The 12644-nt window shown below is 36.2% G+C and overlaps 1 protein-coding gene across 1 annotated transcript in view; it reads right to left on the reverse strand.

Annotated features, from left to right (window-relative positions):
• The window catches only part of LOC109048000 (leucine-rich repeat and immunoglobulin-like domain-containing nogo receptor-interacting protein 2), a 231775-nt gene that overhangs the window by 193610 nt on the left and 25521 nt on the right, over positions 1 to 12644 (reverse strand). The gene's annotated exons all lie outside the window — the stretch shown is intronic.

Here is a 12644-nt window from a genome sequence, read left to right on the forward strand (position 1 = left end):
TGATGTTCCATAATTCATTCCAGCAAACATCATTAGTAATTTATGGTGAGGCAACATCGTGGATGTAGCTGTTAGCAAGAAGAACGCACAAACTCATTGGTCATATTTGCACATATTTCACAGTTTGGCAGGCGAAAAGCAACTAAATTAAATACTTTCAAACCTATGAATGTCTTAACTGAGAAGAGAGTATTGGTAAAAATACTTTTTACTAGAGATTTACAAAAATGTCTAGCGATGAAAACATTTCATTTGAAAACAAATAGACTCTAACAAACTAACATTAATTGAAATGGAATTATTTTTTTCTGTACATAATACTTTTGGTAAGCAACACTTCTAGTTTTAAAGGAGTCATGCTTTTTTTCTGCGCAGTTTTACAGTTGTTTTTTTTTTTTTTTTTTTTTTGTCAATTACATAAAATCATAGGAATCTAAAGTGTTACCAACCGCTTAAAGCACACTCCATTCCAGAGTAACACAATGTCATTCAAATCAATCTTTATCAGTTCTGTGTCAGCATTAGAGTTGCTGTGTGTGCGATTTGGTGTCAAACATCTAATTTAATGTGATATTATCACGCTAAACCTGTAAAGTGTTTAAAAACCTGCATTACAACCCATTCAGCTATCCTCTTGAGAGGAGGAAAGCAGAGGCCGTGATCAGTGTCAGAAAAATAATAACTCTGATAATAATAGCATTGACGCAATTAAAGTGGGTATGATTGAGACAGGTTGGGGGAGGAGACTCTAATTCAGATCAGACTCATCTGCCTTTCATTTTACATGCTAATGTAGCAAGCACTAGCCTGGCAATGGAAACAATTTGTAGTTTTTGCAATTAAAAATGATTCTCCCAATTCTATTTCAGTCCTGCCTGGTGTTTTATTCTCTTCTCTCTCTCCTCTCTGGCAGTGGTTGGGAGTCTGGGGTGGCACTCTAAGTGAGAGAAATCTCCAGACAAATGAATGGAAACATTTAATCAAGTAAAAAAGAGAACAGAAATTAATGTATGCCAGATGCTTTCACCCAAGTCCAATCAGCACTTTTCTAAAACAGAAGTTTGGGAAGGTACATGTCAGTTTTCTTTGTAGAATAAAGTACAGTTGTTCTAATTAAGTACATCCTCACTTATGAAGGAATATGACAACATAAAACCAATACATACTGTAATTCTCTCCATCTAGCAATGTCTTTATGACTTTATATTCTCTTCAAACACTCTCTTTCCCAGTGGAGTGGAATATGTGAGCACTGAAGTGTGGAAGCAGATTTCAGATCCATCCCAAACCACTTTATGACAAGTGTAACATATCAGCTCGTAACACAACGCGCATCAGCAAGAATTTACCACGTTAAATACAGTGTTAACAGACTATTAGCACTCCAAAATCAAAATGAAACAAATTTGGAATTTAATGAAATATTACCAGAAAGTCCACAATTTATATACATAAATTTTTTATATATGAAAAAGATCAAAACACAGCAAAAACAGTAATATTGTGAAATATTATACATATACAGTATTTATTATACATAAATATTATATATATTACAATAGAAACAGGTATTTTATATTGTATAATATTTCACAATATTACTGTTTTTACTGTGTTTTGATCTTTTTCATATATTTCTGTTATGTCAAAGCTGCATTTTCAGAAGTCATCACTCCAGTCTTACATTATCCTTCAGAAATCATTCTAATATGTTGATTTGGTGTTCAAGAGAACTATTATTAGGTCCTCTTATTATCAATTTTGAAAACATGCTTATTTTTATTTATTTATTTAATTTGTTTTGTTTCAGGAAAGCTACTACCAAATAACTCTATAAAAAGTATCATAAAATTGGTCCTCAGCAGGGCCGCTGCTGGCCAAACGGGTGCCCTAAGTGGGATTGTATTGTTGTGCCCCCCACTTTATAAAAGTAAATAAATAAATAAATAAATAACTTACATTATTTACAAATTACAATTGTAGCTAAGGCAGTTACCTATAGCTATGGCTTTATTAATACAGTTGTCTGATTGATTTTATAGTCTCTAGCATTCAGAAATCATGCAAAAGAAAATTAATCAGTTTTACTACAATAAAACCATGATTAATTTTTGTAAGGGATGTGATGTCCACATGATTTTTGTTGAATAAATTAAAGAGGCTGTGTCATCTATAGCAAATAAGGTGGCCAAAAATTAAAGATTATGTGGATATTTGAATTAAATGTTTGGTCAATAGCCTATTAAACATGGATTTGATTGTCCTGTACGTGTAGCAGCAGCAACCATGGCCTTTGGTTCCCTTTTCAGGCATTTGTAATTAGATATAAACTGTTTATTTTGCATTAGCCTACATTATGAATTTTAACAGTGTTATTCAATGAAACCATATCATTATTAATTAACAAATCATTACTGCCTCATTGATTTTTTTTTTTTATAATACATTATAAGTCAACTGTTTTTATAACCACAAAAAAAAAAAAATTAGTGTAATACATATTTGTAAATTATTATTTGAAGTTAAAAAAAAAAAAAAAAACATGGTTAATTTGCGGTTACCATGGCTACAAGAACGTTTTTTTTCCCATGTTAAAACCATGGCTAATTTTCGTAAGTGAACATGGAAACTCTGAGAGAACATTAGAAGCATTAGTGGTGGTGAAATTATTTCCGACATTTAAACACATTATTAACATCAAAAGCCAAAAAAGTTTCACAGGATTATGAATGTGCCTGAAAGTGATGCATGGGCTCCAGTTTCCCTTTTTTTAATTCTTTTTTCTTTTTTTCTCGGCACCAGTGATGTCGATTGATGCTGGTTTTTTACGGCATAGCTGTCCATCAATTTTGATGATTATTTGCATTCAGCCGCAAACATGAGGTGCGAGCGGTCATGGATGCAGGAATGTGTCAGGTTTTTTTCTTTTTTTCAGAGCAACTGGGATGGTGCCCCCCTGGGAGTTGGTGCCCTACGCAAACTGCGTACTCTGCATATAGGGAGCAGCGGTACTGCTCCTCAGTCTTCGGTAGCCATAGTTTTATAGAGACTGAAATAAAGAGAGCTATTGAAAAAAAAAAGTGAAAAAGTGATGTAATTTTCTGACTGATTCATTCTTTTGAGTCAGATCCTTTCAATGAAATATTCACTGATGAACAGAAAGTTCAATAGAAATAGTGTTTTTTTTTTTAAATAAAGATATTTTTGTAATATTAAAAATGTCACTTTTGCATTTTTCCATATAATGCATTCCTCTTGAATTGAACTATTAATTTATGTAAAAAAAAAAGAAGAAGAAAGAAATGATAACATTGTAAACCCAGATAAATAAAAAAAAAAAGAAAGAAAAAGTTAGAATGTAGTGATTAAAGTGGGAACTGGAAATCATTGTCGCTTCATTTCACACACATACTCTGCAATCGAGTTGCTGTCTAACTAAAGCTTGATAGGCAAGATTATAATGAGAAACGCAATATACTGTCACTGGTGAGTGCTAATAAGAAAATATGACTGCGTTCTATTAATTCTCCTGTTGCGCTCTGGATGTTTGCCAGATCACTGCTGAGCTCAGTCATTGAGATCATTTTTGTGATGACCGAAGTGTCACTAATGATCTGCAAACATGCAAACAGTAGATGATGAAAAATGCTAGGTACACTTTTGTCATACCACACTGTTCTAGCTTCAGTATGTCATGGACCTAAATTAAGGACAAAGAACACTTCATAAGGGAAACTGAAAAGTAGCAGTAGCATTTTCCCAAGACCTTGGAAAACACTAGAGCTAGTTTTCCGATTCACTCACAATCTCTGATATTATGGTAACCATAAAACGTATGGGGTAAAGAGATTAATATGCTAATATTTTATGCAATTGAGTCTTTGAAACACTTGTGTGCTTCCGCAATAATATCTTTAAAATTTAGGTTAAAGTGTTACCTAAACAAACATAATAACAAAGACAATCTCAGGGATCCTGCACTTTGCCAATACGTTTATATTATATGTCCACTACATTTTTAGGGAAGTGTGAAGACATTATTTTATGAAAATTATAAAATTAATTAGTTATAGTTATAAAAATTAATTTCCATCTGACAAAATACTTTAGAACTGAGTATGACCTTCAAAAACAAAAACTTTCCAAAACGTAAGAATCTATTATTTTTCCAAAACAGGAAATTACATTTTAAACTCCCTGGTATTTCCAGGTTCTTCCAGAACTGTGAGATCTCTGGAATCTGATATGTATCTAAAATAAAGTTTAAACTAGCATGAGCGGGTTTTCTAGTATTAACCATTTTAAACTGGTCTAGCTGGTCTCCCTCTTTTATCTGGTCAGCCAGCTGACCAGCGCCCAAAACCTGTTGAAAACCAGTGAATTAAATCAGCTTGACAAGGCTATGAGACCAGAAAACCATTATAGACCAGTTGAAGCCACTTTTTTAGCATTCTAATCTACACAATCTACAAAAAAAAAAAAAAACTTGAGTCAACCCAACGATTCAATTAGTACCAGACTGATAATTACACATAAGTATTTGTAAAGGCAAGAGATTAGCCACTAACAATGAACCAAAGTCCACTGCAAACACTCATTAAAGCTCAGTATTTTCGCTGATGATTCGCCTGCAGTAGCATGATAAGCATTTCATTTCTGTGCTCTGAAGGACCAATGTGCCGTCATGTGTGTCTGCGAGCGTGATCGTCAACAGACACAATCTGTCAAGCAGAGGACGAAGCTGTGTCTCGATATGGCATCGCAAGATATGGGGTTTTAAACAGGCAATAAATCACAGCAACAGCAACAAAATACAAGAATCAAACTCATGAATCATCCTGAAGACCATGCGCTGATCTTTTTAAAGCAAAGACACCACGTTACCATATCAGTAGTCCATATTTACACACAGTCAGCCTATATGCGGCATGCACTCATCTGCCGTGCTGCAAGTATCCAGAGATCTGAAATATTGCATCCACAAGCCTATTTCCTCATTTTTTTCCTCAAACAAGTGTTTGATGTTGTCAAGCTAATGATTAATTTATCTAGCTAAAAATATCCAATTCACTGTCTTTACTCTGATTGTTTATGTGAGTTTGATGAGGCATTTTTTACCGGATGAGCAATACTGAATTATTAAAGAAGATGTGTAGGAAGTGGAGCCAAAACGGAAGCTTATGGGCTGTTTCCTGGAATGAAATGCACCCACATCAACCAGACAATCTGCCTGCATAAGCACATTAATGTACAGTCACTGTCAACACCATTGGATTTGCACTGCTTTTGTTTTTTTGATTTGTGCAATGAAATTGACTTTCCTAACAGACACACACAAATGCATATACCCTCCCACATTCTGCGAATGCTAAGTGCTTTTACTGTAGTCTCAGATAGCTCATTTGGACAAATTATAGCTTCAAGTTTCACATTTTCTGTTCATCACATTTTTTTCCCCCTTTTTGCATGGTTCCAATTATTTATTTATTTTTACTTCTGCTCTCGTACTTCAGTTTGTCCTCTGGAAACCACAGGCCGAAATGTGATACAAGAAAATTATATTAGTGTTAACACAGAGTGTTTAGAGCAACAATCCTCTCTATTCAATGTGACAGATACACATTTACAGTTTTTTCCTCAACTGATTTTGCACATTTCTCCAATTCAAGGTCAGCAAACTTTTCCAGTCCAAGTTTCTAAAACATAGCTTAGCCAAAAATGAAAATTCTGTCATTATTTACTCGTCTGTATTATTTTCTTTCTTCCGTGAAACACAAAAGATAATATTTGGAAGAATGTTTTTGTTCATATAATCAAAATTTTTATATATTGATTATAGAACACTTTTTTAAAAAAATAGAATTTATTACTTTTATTTTGAAAGGATGCATTACATTGATAAAAAACTGACAGTAAAGCAAAAAAAAACCTATTTCAAATAAATGCGGTTCCCCTTCAGGAACTCGAGCTGCGTCGAAACGCTTTGGGAATGCCCCTGTGTGCCCACACTCTGAATCACATGTGAAATCAGTCCAATGGAATGGTGAATGTAGGTGTGACGTAGAAACCAGAGAGCTTAATAGTGCATCCGAAACAAGCAGAGTTAGCTTCGGTGTTTTCAGCAAGCGCTCTGTGTGAACTGTGTCAGTCTTATTTACTGCTCAATGCACAATCACCTCTATATGGGGAGCTAAACAGACAGCACTTTAGAATGTGTTTTCTTTTCTTTCCGTGCTAAACTTTACGGGTGTGAATGCACACGATCGTTGTGTTGTTGTTTGGGAGTGGAGCATGCACGGTCAGCTCTCGAGGGGCCTGACTGTGCATCGTGCTCCCGCAGAAAAACACAAAAACGCTCCGCTCCCCCCAGGCACACTTCGAGGAGTGTGTCCGTGTTTTCAGTCTCTACTTCTCCTGTCCCGCTGTTGCTGAACCACAGCGGTGATTGGGAATGTGGGGATCACATATGAATCTAGCTCTCTCTCTCTCTCTCTCTCTCTCTCTCTCTCTCTCTCTCTCTCTCTCTCTCTCTCTCTCTCTCTCTCTCTCTCTCTCTCGCTCTCTCCTCCTCTCTCTCTCTCTCTCTCTCCTCTCTCTCGCTCTCTCTCTCACTCTCTCTCTCTATCTCTCTCTCTCTCTCTTTCTCTCTCTCTCTTTTTCTCTCTCTCTCTCTCTCTCTCTCTCTCTCTCTCTCTCTCTCTCTCTCTCTCTCTCTCAATTCAATTCAATTCAATATGGTTGACATGCGGGTGTGTAAATGATGACAGATTTATCAATTCCAAGACTATCCCTTTAACACTGACAAGAAAAATAAAGCCTTTTTTTAAATGCACGTTGCATGTTGTCAAATGTCATCAAATTTACATCTGCAGTGTTAGTTTGACTTATAGATAAGAAAGTGGAATTTATCCAAAAAAAGTTCACACAACTGTCATGACTTTGCCACGTATAAAATTTGAGAAAACTCAGAGCAAAGAAATAATGAGGACTCTGAGGAGTGAGGAGAAAAAGGAGAGGTGTAGGACTGAGAAGAGGTGGAGTGGGTAGAAAGAGAGTAGAACAAACAGCGGGAAGAGATAAAAAAAAAGGAGTGGGGAAGGGTTGGAAGAGGTAAAAAAGGACAATGGGAGAGAAATAGAGGATGTAAAAAGAGAAGGAGAAGGTGCTTAAAGAGTTGATTAAAGAGCAAGAGGAGATGGTTTGCTATGACAAAGTAACACTATAAACAATCTAAAAGGTTCTCATAAAGTCAAGGACTAACCCACTTGAGCTGAAGCTGAACCGTAAATGAACACTGGTAAACTGAAGCACTTTGCTAGCGGGTTAATTAATACACTCAATCACATCTGAGATCAGATTCATCATATATATGAAATTAAACAGATACTGTATAGTATATACACAATATAAACATCACTATTCACAGTTTTCACATTAGTTTTGTTACTCTTAAAAAATTATAAAAAAAAGAAAGATTTTAAATATTTGGTTTTATATTCAATCCAACTGAATACAAAATATAAACATATGAAATAAAAATTAACAATAATAATAAAATTGCATGGATTGTCATTATGAGTTTGATGAAATATGCACAATCAGTAGAGAAAAAAAACCTGTATCGGTAATCACAACATGGCACAGTCTCATGATGACACATGCTCATTTACTCTGGGCCCATTCTGTTTCAAAGGATAAGATATTTGTGTGCTAATTCTTTGAGAAATTAGGAATGAAGCATAGACTGATAGTTTTGGCTCTCAGTTATAGGTTAATCTGTTCTACCCAGAGGCATTCACGTTTTCAGGATTACACATTCCCACACCCAATCCAGGCAGAGGAAGAAAGGCAACATGAATGCCAATCATGTCCGGGAAAGTGGAAAGATGTGATTCGCCTCACAACGAGATCTGCATGAAATGCAGGAAGCTGTGAAAGGGGCACTGATAAGACACAGGTGAGCTGATAAGCCATCGGCTCTCTCTCCTCCTCACTTTTTCTCCTTCTCATCATCCTTATTTCCGTTCTCCATTCAACGTCAAAAGGGCTGATTTGAAATCACCAGAGCCATACAGCGCTCAACCTGAGGCGCTATCGTGACTCATACCTACAATTCTGCATTATACAAAAACATTATTGCCTGTCCCATAAGGAAAATAACAGCGTTTTTGGTTAGACATCTGCAATCAATGCATGCTACAATGACTCCTGTCCCCGCTATCATGTTTGTACTTGTTCTAGTCAGTGACCCAAAAGTAAACAGAGCATATGCAACAAAATGGGAGTGATGATATACATATGTGCACTCAGGCCATCCTGTGTACCCTTATAGGGGTTCCTGAATTAAACATGAGCTTGAGCCCAGTTTTGCAAAGCAGAGGCTGTACAGCTGCTTACCTGCTGTTCCTCATAAGCTTGCACACACCACTCCATGTGTACATTCATGCTCCTCTGATTCTGCAACGTGCCACTGCAATTCATGCCAGATAAAAGCCACTTCCTCTGCAGGGACATGATGGGGTCTAATGAAGCTTTCTGAAAGTCCGGAGACAAAGTGCAGGAATCTTTCTGCCATTTCGACTAAGATTCAGGCCACTAGCATTCACACATCTGTGCTACAGTATTAAGTGCTTAAACATGACGACTATGTGCAGATAATGCATGTCATTTTAAGAACTTCCTTTCAAAGGGATAGTTCATCCAAAAGTCTCATAGACATTCCAAATTATGTATTTCTTTCTTATGTGAAACAAGAAGATTTTGAATTAATACTGGCTAGAGTTAATGAATAAGTTTGGAAATCCTGTCTAAATATAAAGCATATTTATGTTCAAAGACACAAACTATGTCTAAAACAAAAACTGTATAAACAAACAAACTGTATGCAATGAGAAAGGTCAACACATTTCTATCTGGATACTTTAGATCGATTGTGGGCCCCATGTCTCACCTGGCTGCAAATTGACTGCAACATTGCCCAGAAACATTGCTCAAAATGTTGCCCCATCTATCATCACCTTTACTGCAACGCTAAGTTCCAGCTTTGCTAACAGCTTCTTATCAACAAAGAGTTTGCTGGAAAATTAAAAAGATAAAAGAAAGATGAAATGCTTATGCTCCTGTAGACGAATCATCAGCGAAAATAATATGCTTTAATGGATGTTTGCAGTGGACTTTTGTTCATTGTTATTGGCTAATCTCTCACATTTCCAAATATTGTAATTATTTGCCTGGTGCTAATTGAAGAGTCGAGTTGGCTCTAGGTTTGTGTAGATTGTACTGATAAACACCAAAGTAGAGGAGATAAATGCTAACGGCTTCCTGCCAACAATGAGTTTAACAGGGTGTTTATCTAAGAGCTGATCAATCTGTAGTTACAGTAAGACCAGAGATGTATAATTAAGTGGGTCCCTAACAGAAACCAGACAACAAAGTATCAGAGAATACTGCTTGAATTCTACCAACAATCTTGCCAAAAAACTTTTTGCTTGAAGTCCCAGAATTTTTTTGGTCCCCTAGTCAATTATACCAGTCCAGCGTCAAAGACTTGTAAATGGCACACTTAGACTCCTTTAAATAGATATTTCCCCCCAAAATGAACATTTCTACCCTTCAAAATATATGCAGAGTAAAGAAAGCGCTACAGGTTGGGAACAACATGAGGGTGAGTAAATGATCACAGAATTACAATTTTGGGGTGAACTTATAGCACATCTATCATTCAAAACAAATGAATAACATCGTTTGGTCCTTTGAAGATCTTTCAAGGATGTTTCATGTGTAGATTCTTGTAAATACATTGAACAAAAGTCTGTTCATCTGTTCTGAGCCAGCAAACTTTCCCTAGTTGCTTGAAACGATTGTGCTTCGCGTTCTCAATTATAATCAATGTATATTCATTCGCAGTCAAAGGTCTATTTCAATTACTGCTTGCTTGAGCATTCCCATGAATCATTTGGGTGCAGCTTATGTGAGAATTTTGTGGCAGAGTCAGTTAGAAAGAAAAGATTGGCAACAGATTCATTTCAAAGCATAACAGCTCCCCAGTAACGTGTCTCAACTACTGTCTAACACACCTGGTTGGATCTTTTGAATTATCTAGAGAACTCTTGTGAGCTGAATCAGAGGTCTTTGTGTAAGGGCAGGACAAAACATTCTAATTCAGTTTCACTCCACAGAGAGGACAAGCCACCTTTGCACTATTCCTCTTCCCTGAGTGAGACAACTGAGCATAAAAGATGTTTGAGGATTTGAGAAGAAAATTCAGGTTTGTCTTACTTCCTCAAGAAAACATAAAGAAGGTATTACTGGGTTACCACAGAAAGGGGGATGATAAATGTTGGAAAGAAGAAGCAAAGAGAAGGTTCAAGCTTTCAGGTTATCAGAACAAAAACTGCTTTGGTTGTGGACTTCTGGTTGAGCAATGTTTTAGTGCTGAGTTTGCTCATTTCATTGTGATTCAATGCTCATCAGTGGCTGCTCATTCACGAAGAGCTCAGTCCAAGTTTAACAGAAGTAGCGTGAGGGTAATACACATTTCCCTAAGCTACTTTCCCTTAGAGGAAAAAAGCATCTAATTTAAAAAAATATATTTTCTTTCACACCTTTTCCACAGTTGCGGCTTATCTCTTTTCTGCAGTATTTGCCTTTTTTGTTCTCCCAATGTCATGCTACAATTCTTTCACAATACCACCACTGTTCTATAACAACAAACGGTCGCTCGCCTCTTTGTCTTAGTGTAAGCAAAACTGTCTATTTCTTATTGAAGCTCTCAGCCTCTTCCCCAACCCATTGTCTCCAGTTTCCCATTGTCTGATGGCCGTCTGCGGCCTGTTATTTACGGTTCTGCAGAACTTCAGGGGCAGAACCCAATAACCCGCTGCTAAATACATGGGTCGTTCCTGCCACTCTTGCCAAGGAAACATTATGTTCTGAAGTTAATATAAGCAACTGCACCCAAATATCCCATGCATACAGTACATACTGTATGTTAAGACGACTGGTAAATGGAATTACACACCACTAGCTGGTGACTTGATTAGGAAATTATTATGAATGTTCAGTACAAGTTAAACTTAATCAACAGTATTTGTGGCATAATGTTGATTACTCAAACAATTATTACAGTGCGGCATTTACTATGGGAATAAGGCCAAGCTGTAAACTGTAAAATACTCAAAGTATAACCACAGGACAACCATATGCAGGTTAATATGCTTTTAGTTTGGGGGACAAAAATCTTACAAACCCTGTGTAAAAACTAAATGCACATTTACAAATGTTACAGCTCAAATAATATAAATATACATTTAAAATGGAGTTTTGTATGTAAATGTAATGCACACATTTTTAATAGATAGATTAAATTATTTTATTATACATAATGAGGAAAAATAAGGGATGATGGGAATTTAATTTAACACGTGTAGCATCTATAGGCAGAATTCAAGCATGCTTTTTACAGGAACTGCTTTAGTGCAGTTTGATTGTTATTCTCGATCTACCTTAGTGATTAAATAACCATTAAGGAATTAAGTTAAAAGATTAGCCTCTACTAAGGGGTTCTAGCTCTCATTATTTTCAAATTCCCCTAACAATTCCAACACAAACCAAGAACACTAGGTTGCTAGACCAACCACAGATTTGGATTCCAGATAGTTGAATACTTGCAGTATAGCGGAAGAGAGCTGTTGTTAGAGTTTACCATTGCCAGCTGCTGTCTATTGATTTCCTCCAGGTGTTGAATGACCAGGCCATGAAAGTGAAGAGTACTGTGCTACCTCTCCATCCTCTCAAGGTCAGGGGCCTGAAGAGGATACCAGAGCCCTATATGAAAGAATATCTCAGCTATTCTCATCTGCTATCCCTTCCACAGGGACCTCTAGCTCAGAATATTTTAACAAAGACAGAGCAGTACGCTTGTTAAAATCAGTTTCTATAGATACATATGAGAAGATAAATAACAAAAGAGAGAACAGAGAGAGAGCTATAAAATAGATTTATACATATAAAGCATATAGAACATTCTTTAGAAATTAGGTTTGGCATAACTGAACTCTGCTGACCAAAATTGAGGTTTACAGTTTTTCTCAACCGATGTTTTTGACCTCAAAACAGTGCTGTGTGTTCAACAGTGATTAAAAAACATACTAAGTTACACACATACTGTATAAGTATATTGTGTGTAAAAAAAAAAAAAAGGAACACTAAAAAATGCTGTTTTATTCCAACCCAACTCTGGGTCAAATATGGACTAACACAGCAGTTGGGTTAAATGTTTAAATTAAAATTTTAACCCAACATTTGGGTTAGTCCATATTTGACCCAAACTGGGCTGAAACACCCCAACATTTTTTAGATTGTAAATTAAGTTATTTGCAGTTATATTTTTTTTTCTTGAAATTACTGTATGTTTGTCTATATACCTCATACTGCTACTTCAAAAGGAACAAATTTTTATCAAGCCTTTCATTTGAGCCTGCCTGGAGAATTTTCTTTGCATCACACAATGTGTTTCAGAGTGAACGGACAGTGTGAATGTTGAATCCACACTTAGCACACATGTAGTACAGCTCCAAGACAAAACAGCAAAGCACAGCAACAACATTGACTGTGGCATACTGACCAATGACATTGCCTTTTCC

This window comes from Cyprinus carpio, chromosome A14 (genome assembly GCF_018340385.1).
Source record: "Cyprinus carpio isolate SPL01 chromosome A14, ASM1834038v1, whole genome shotgun sequence".
Taxonomy (NCBI): domain Eukaryota; kingdom Metazoa; phylum Chordata; class Actinopteri; order Cypriniformes; family Cyprinidae; genus Cyprinus; species Cyprinus carpio.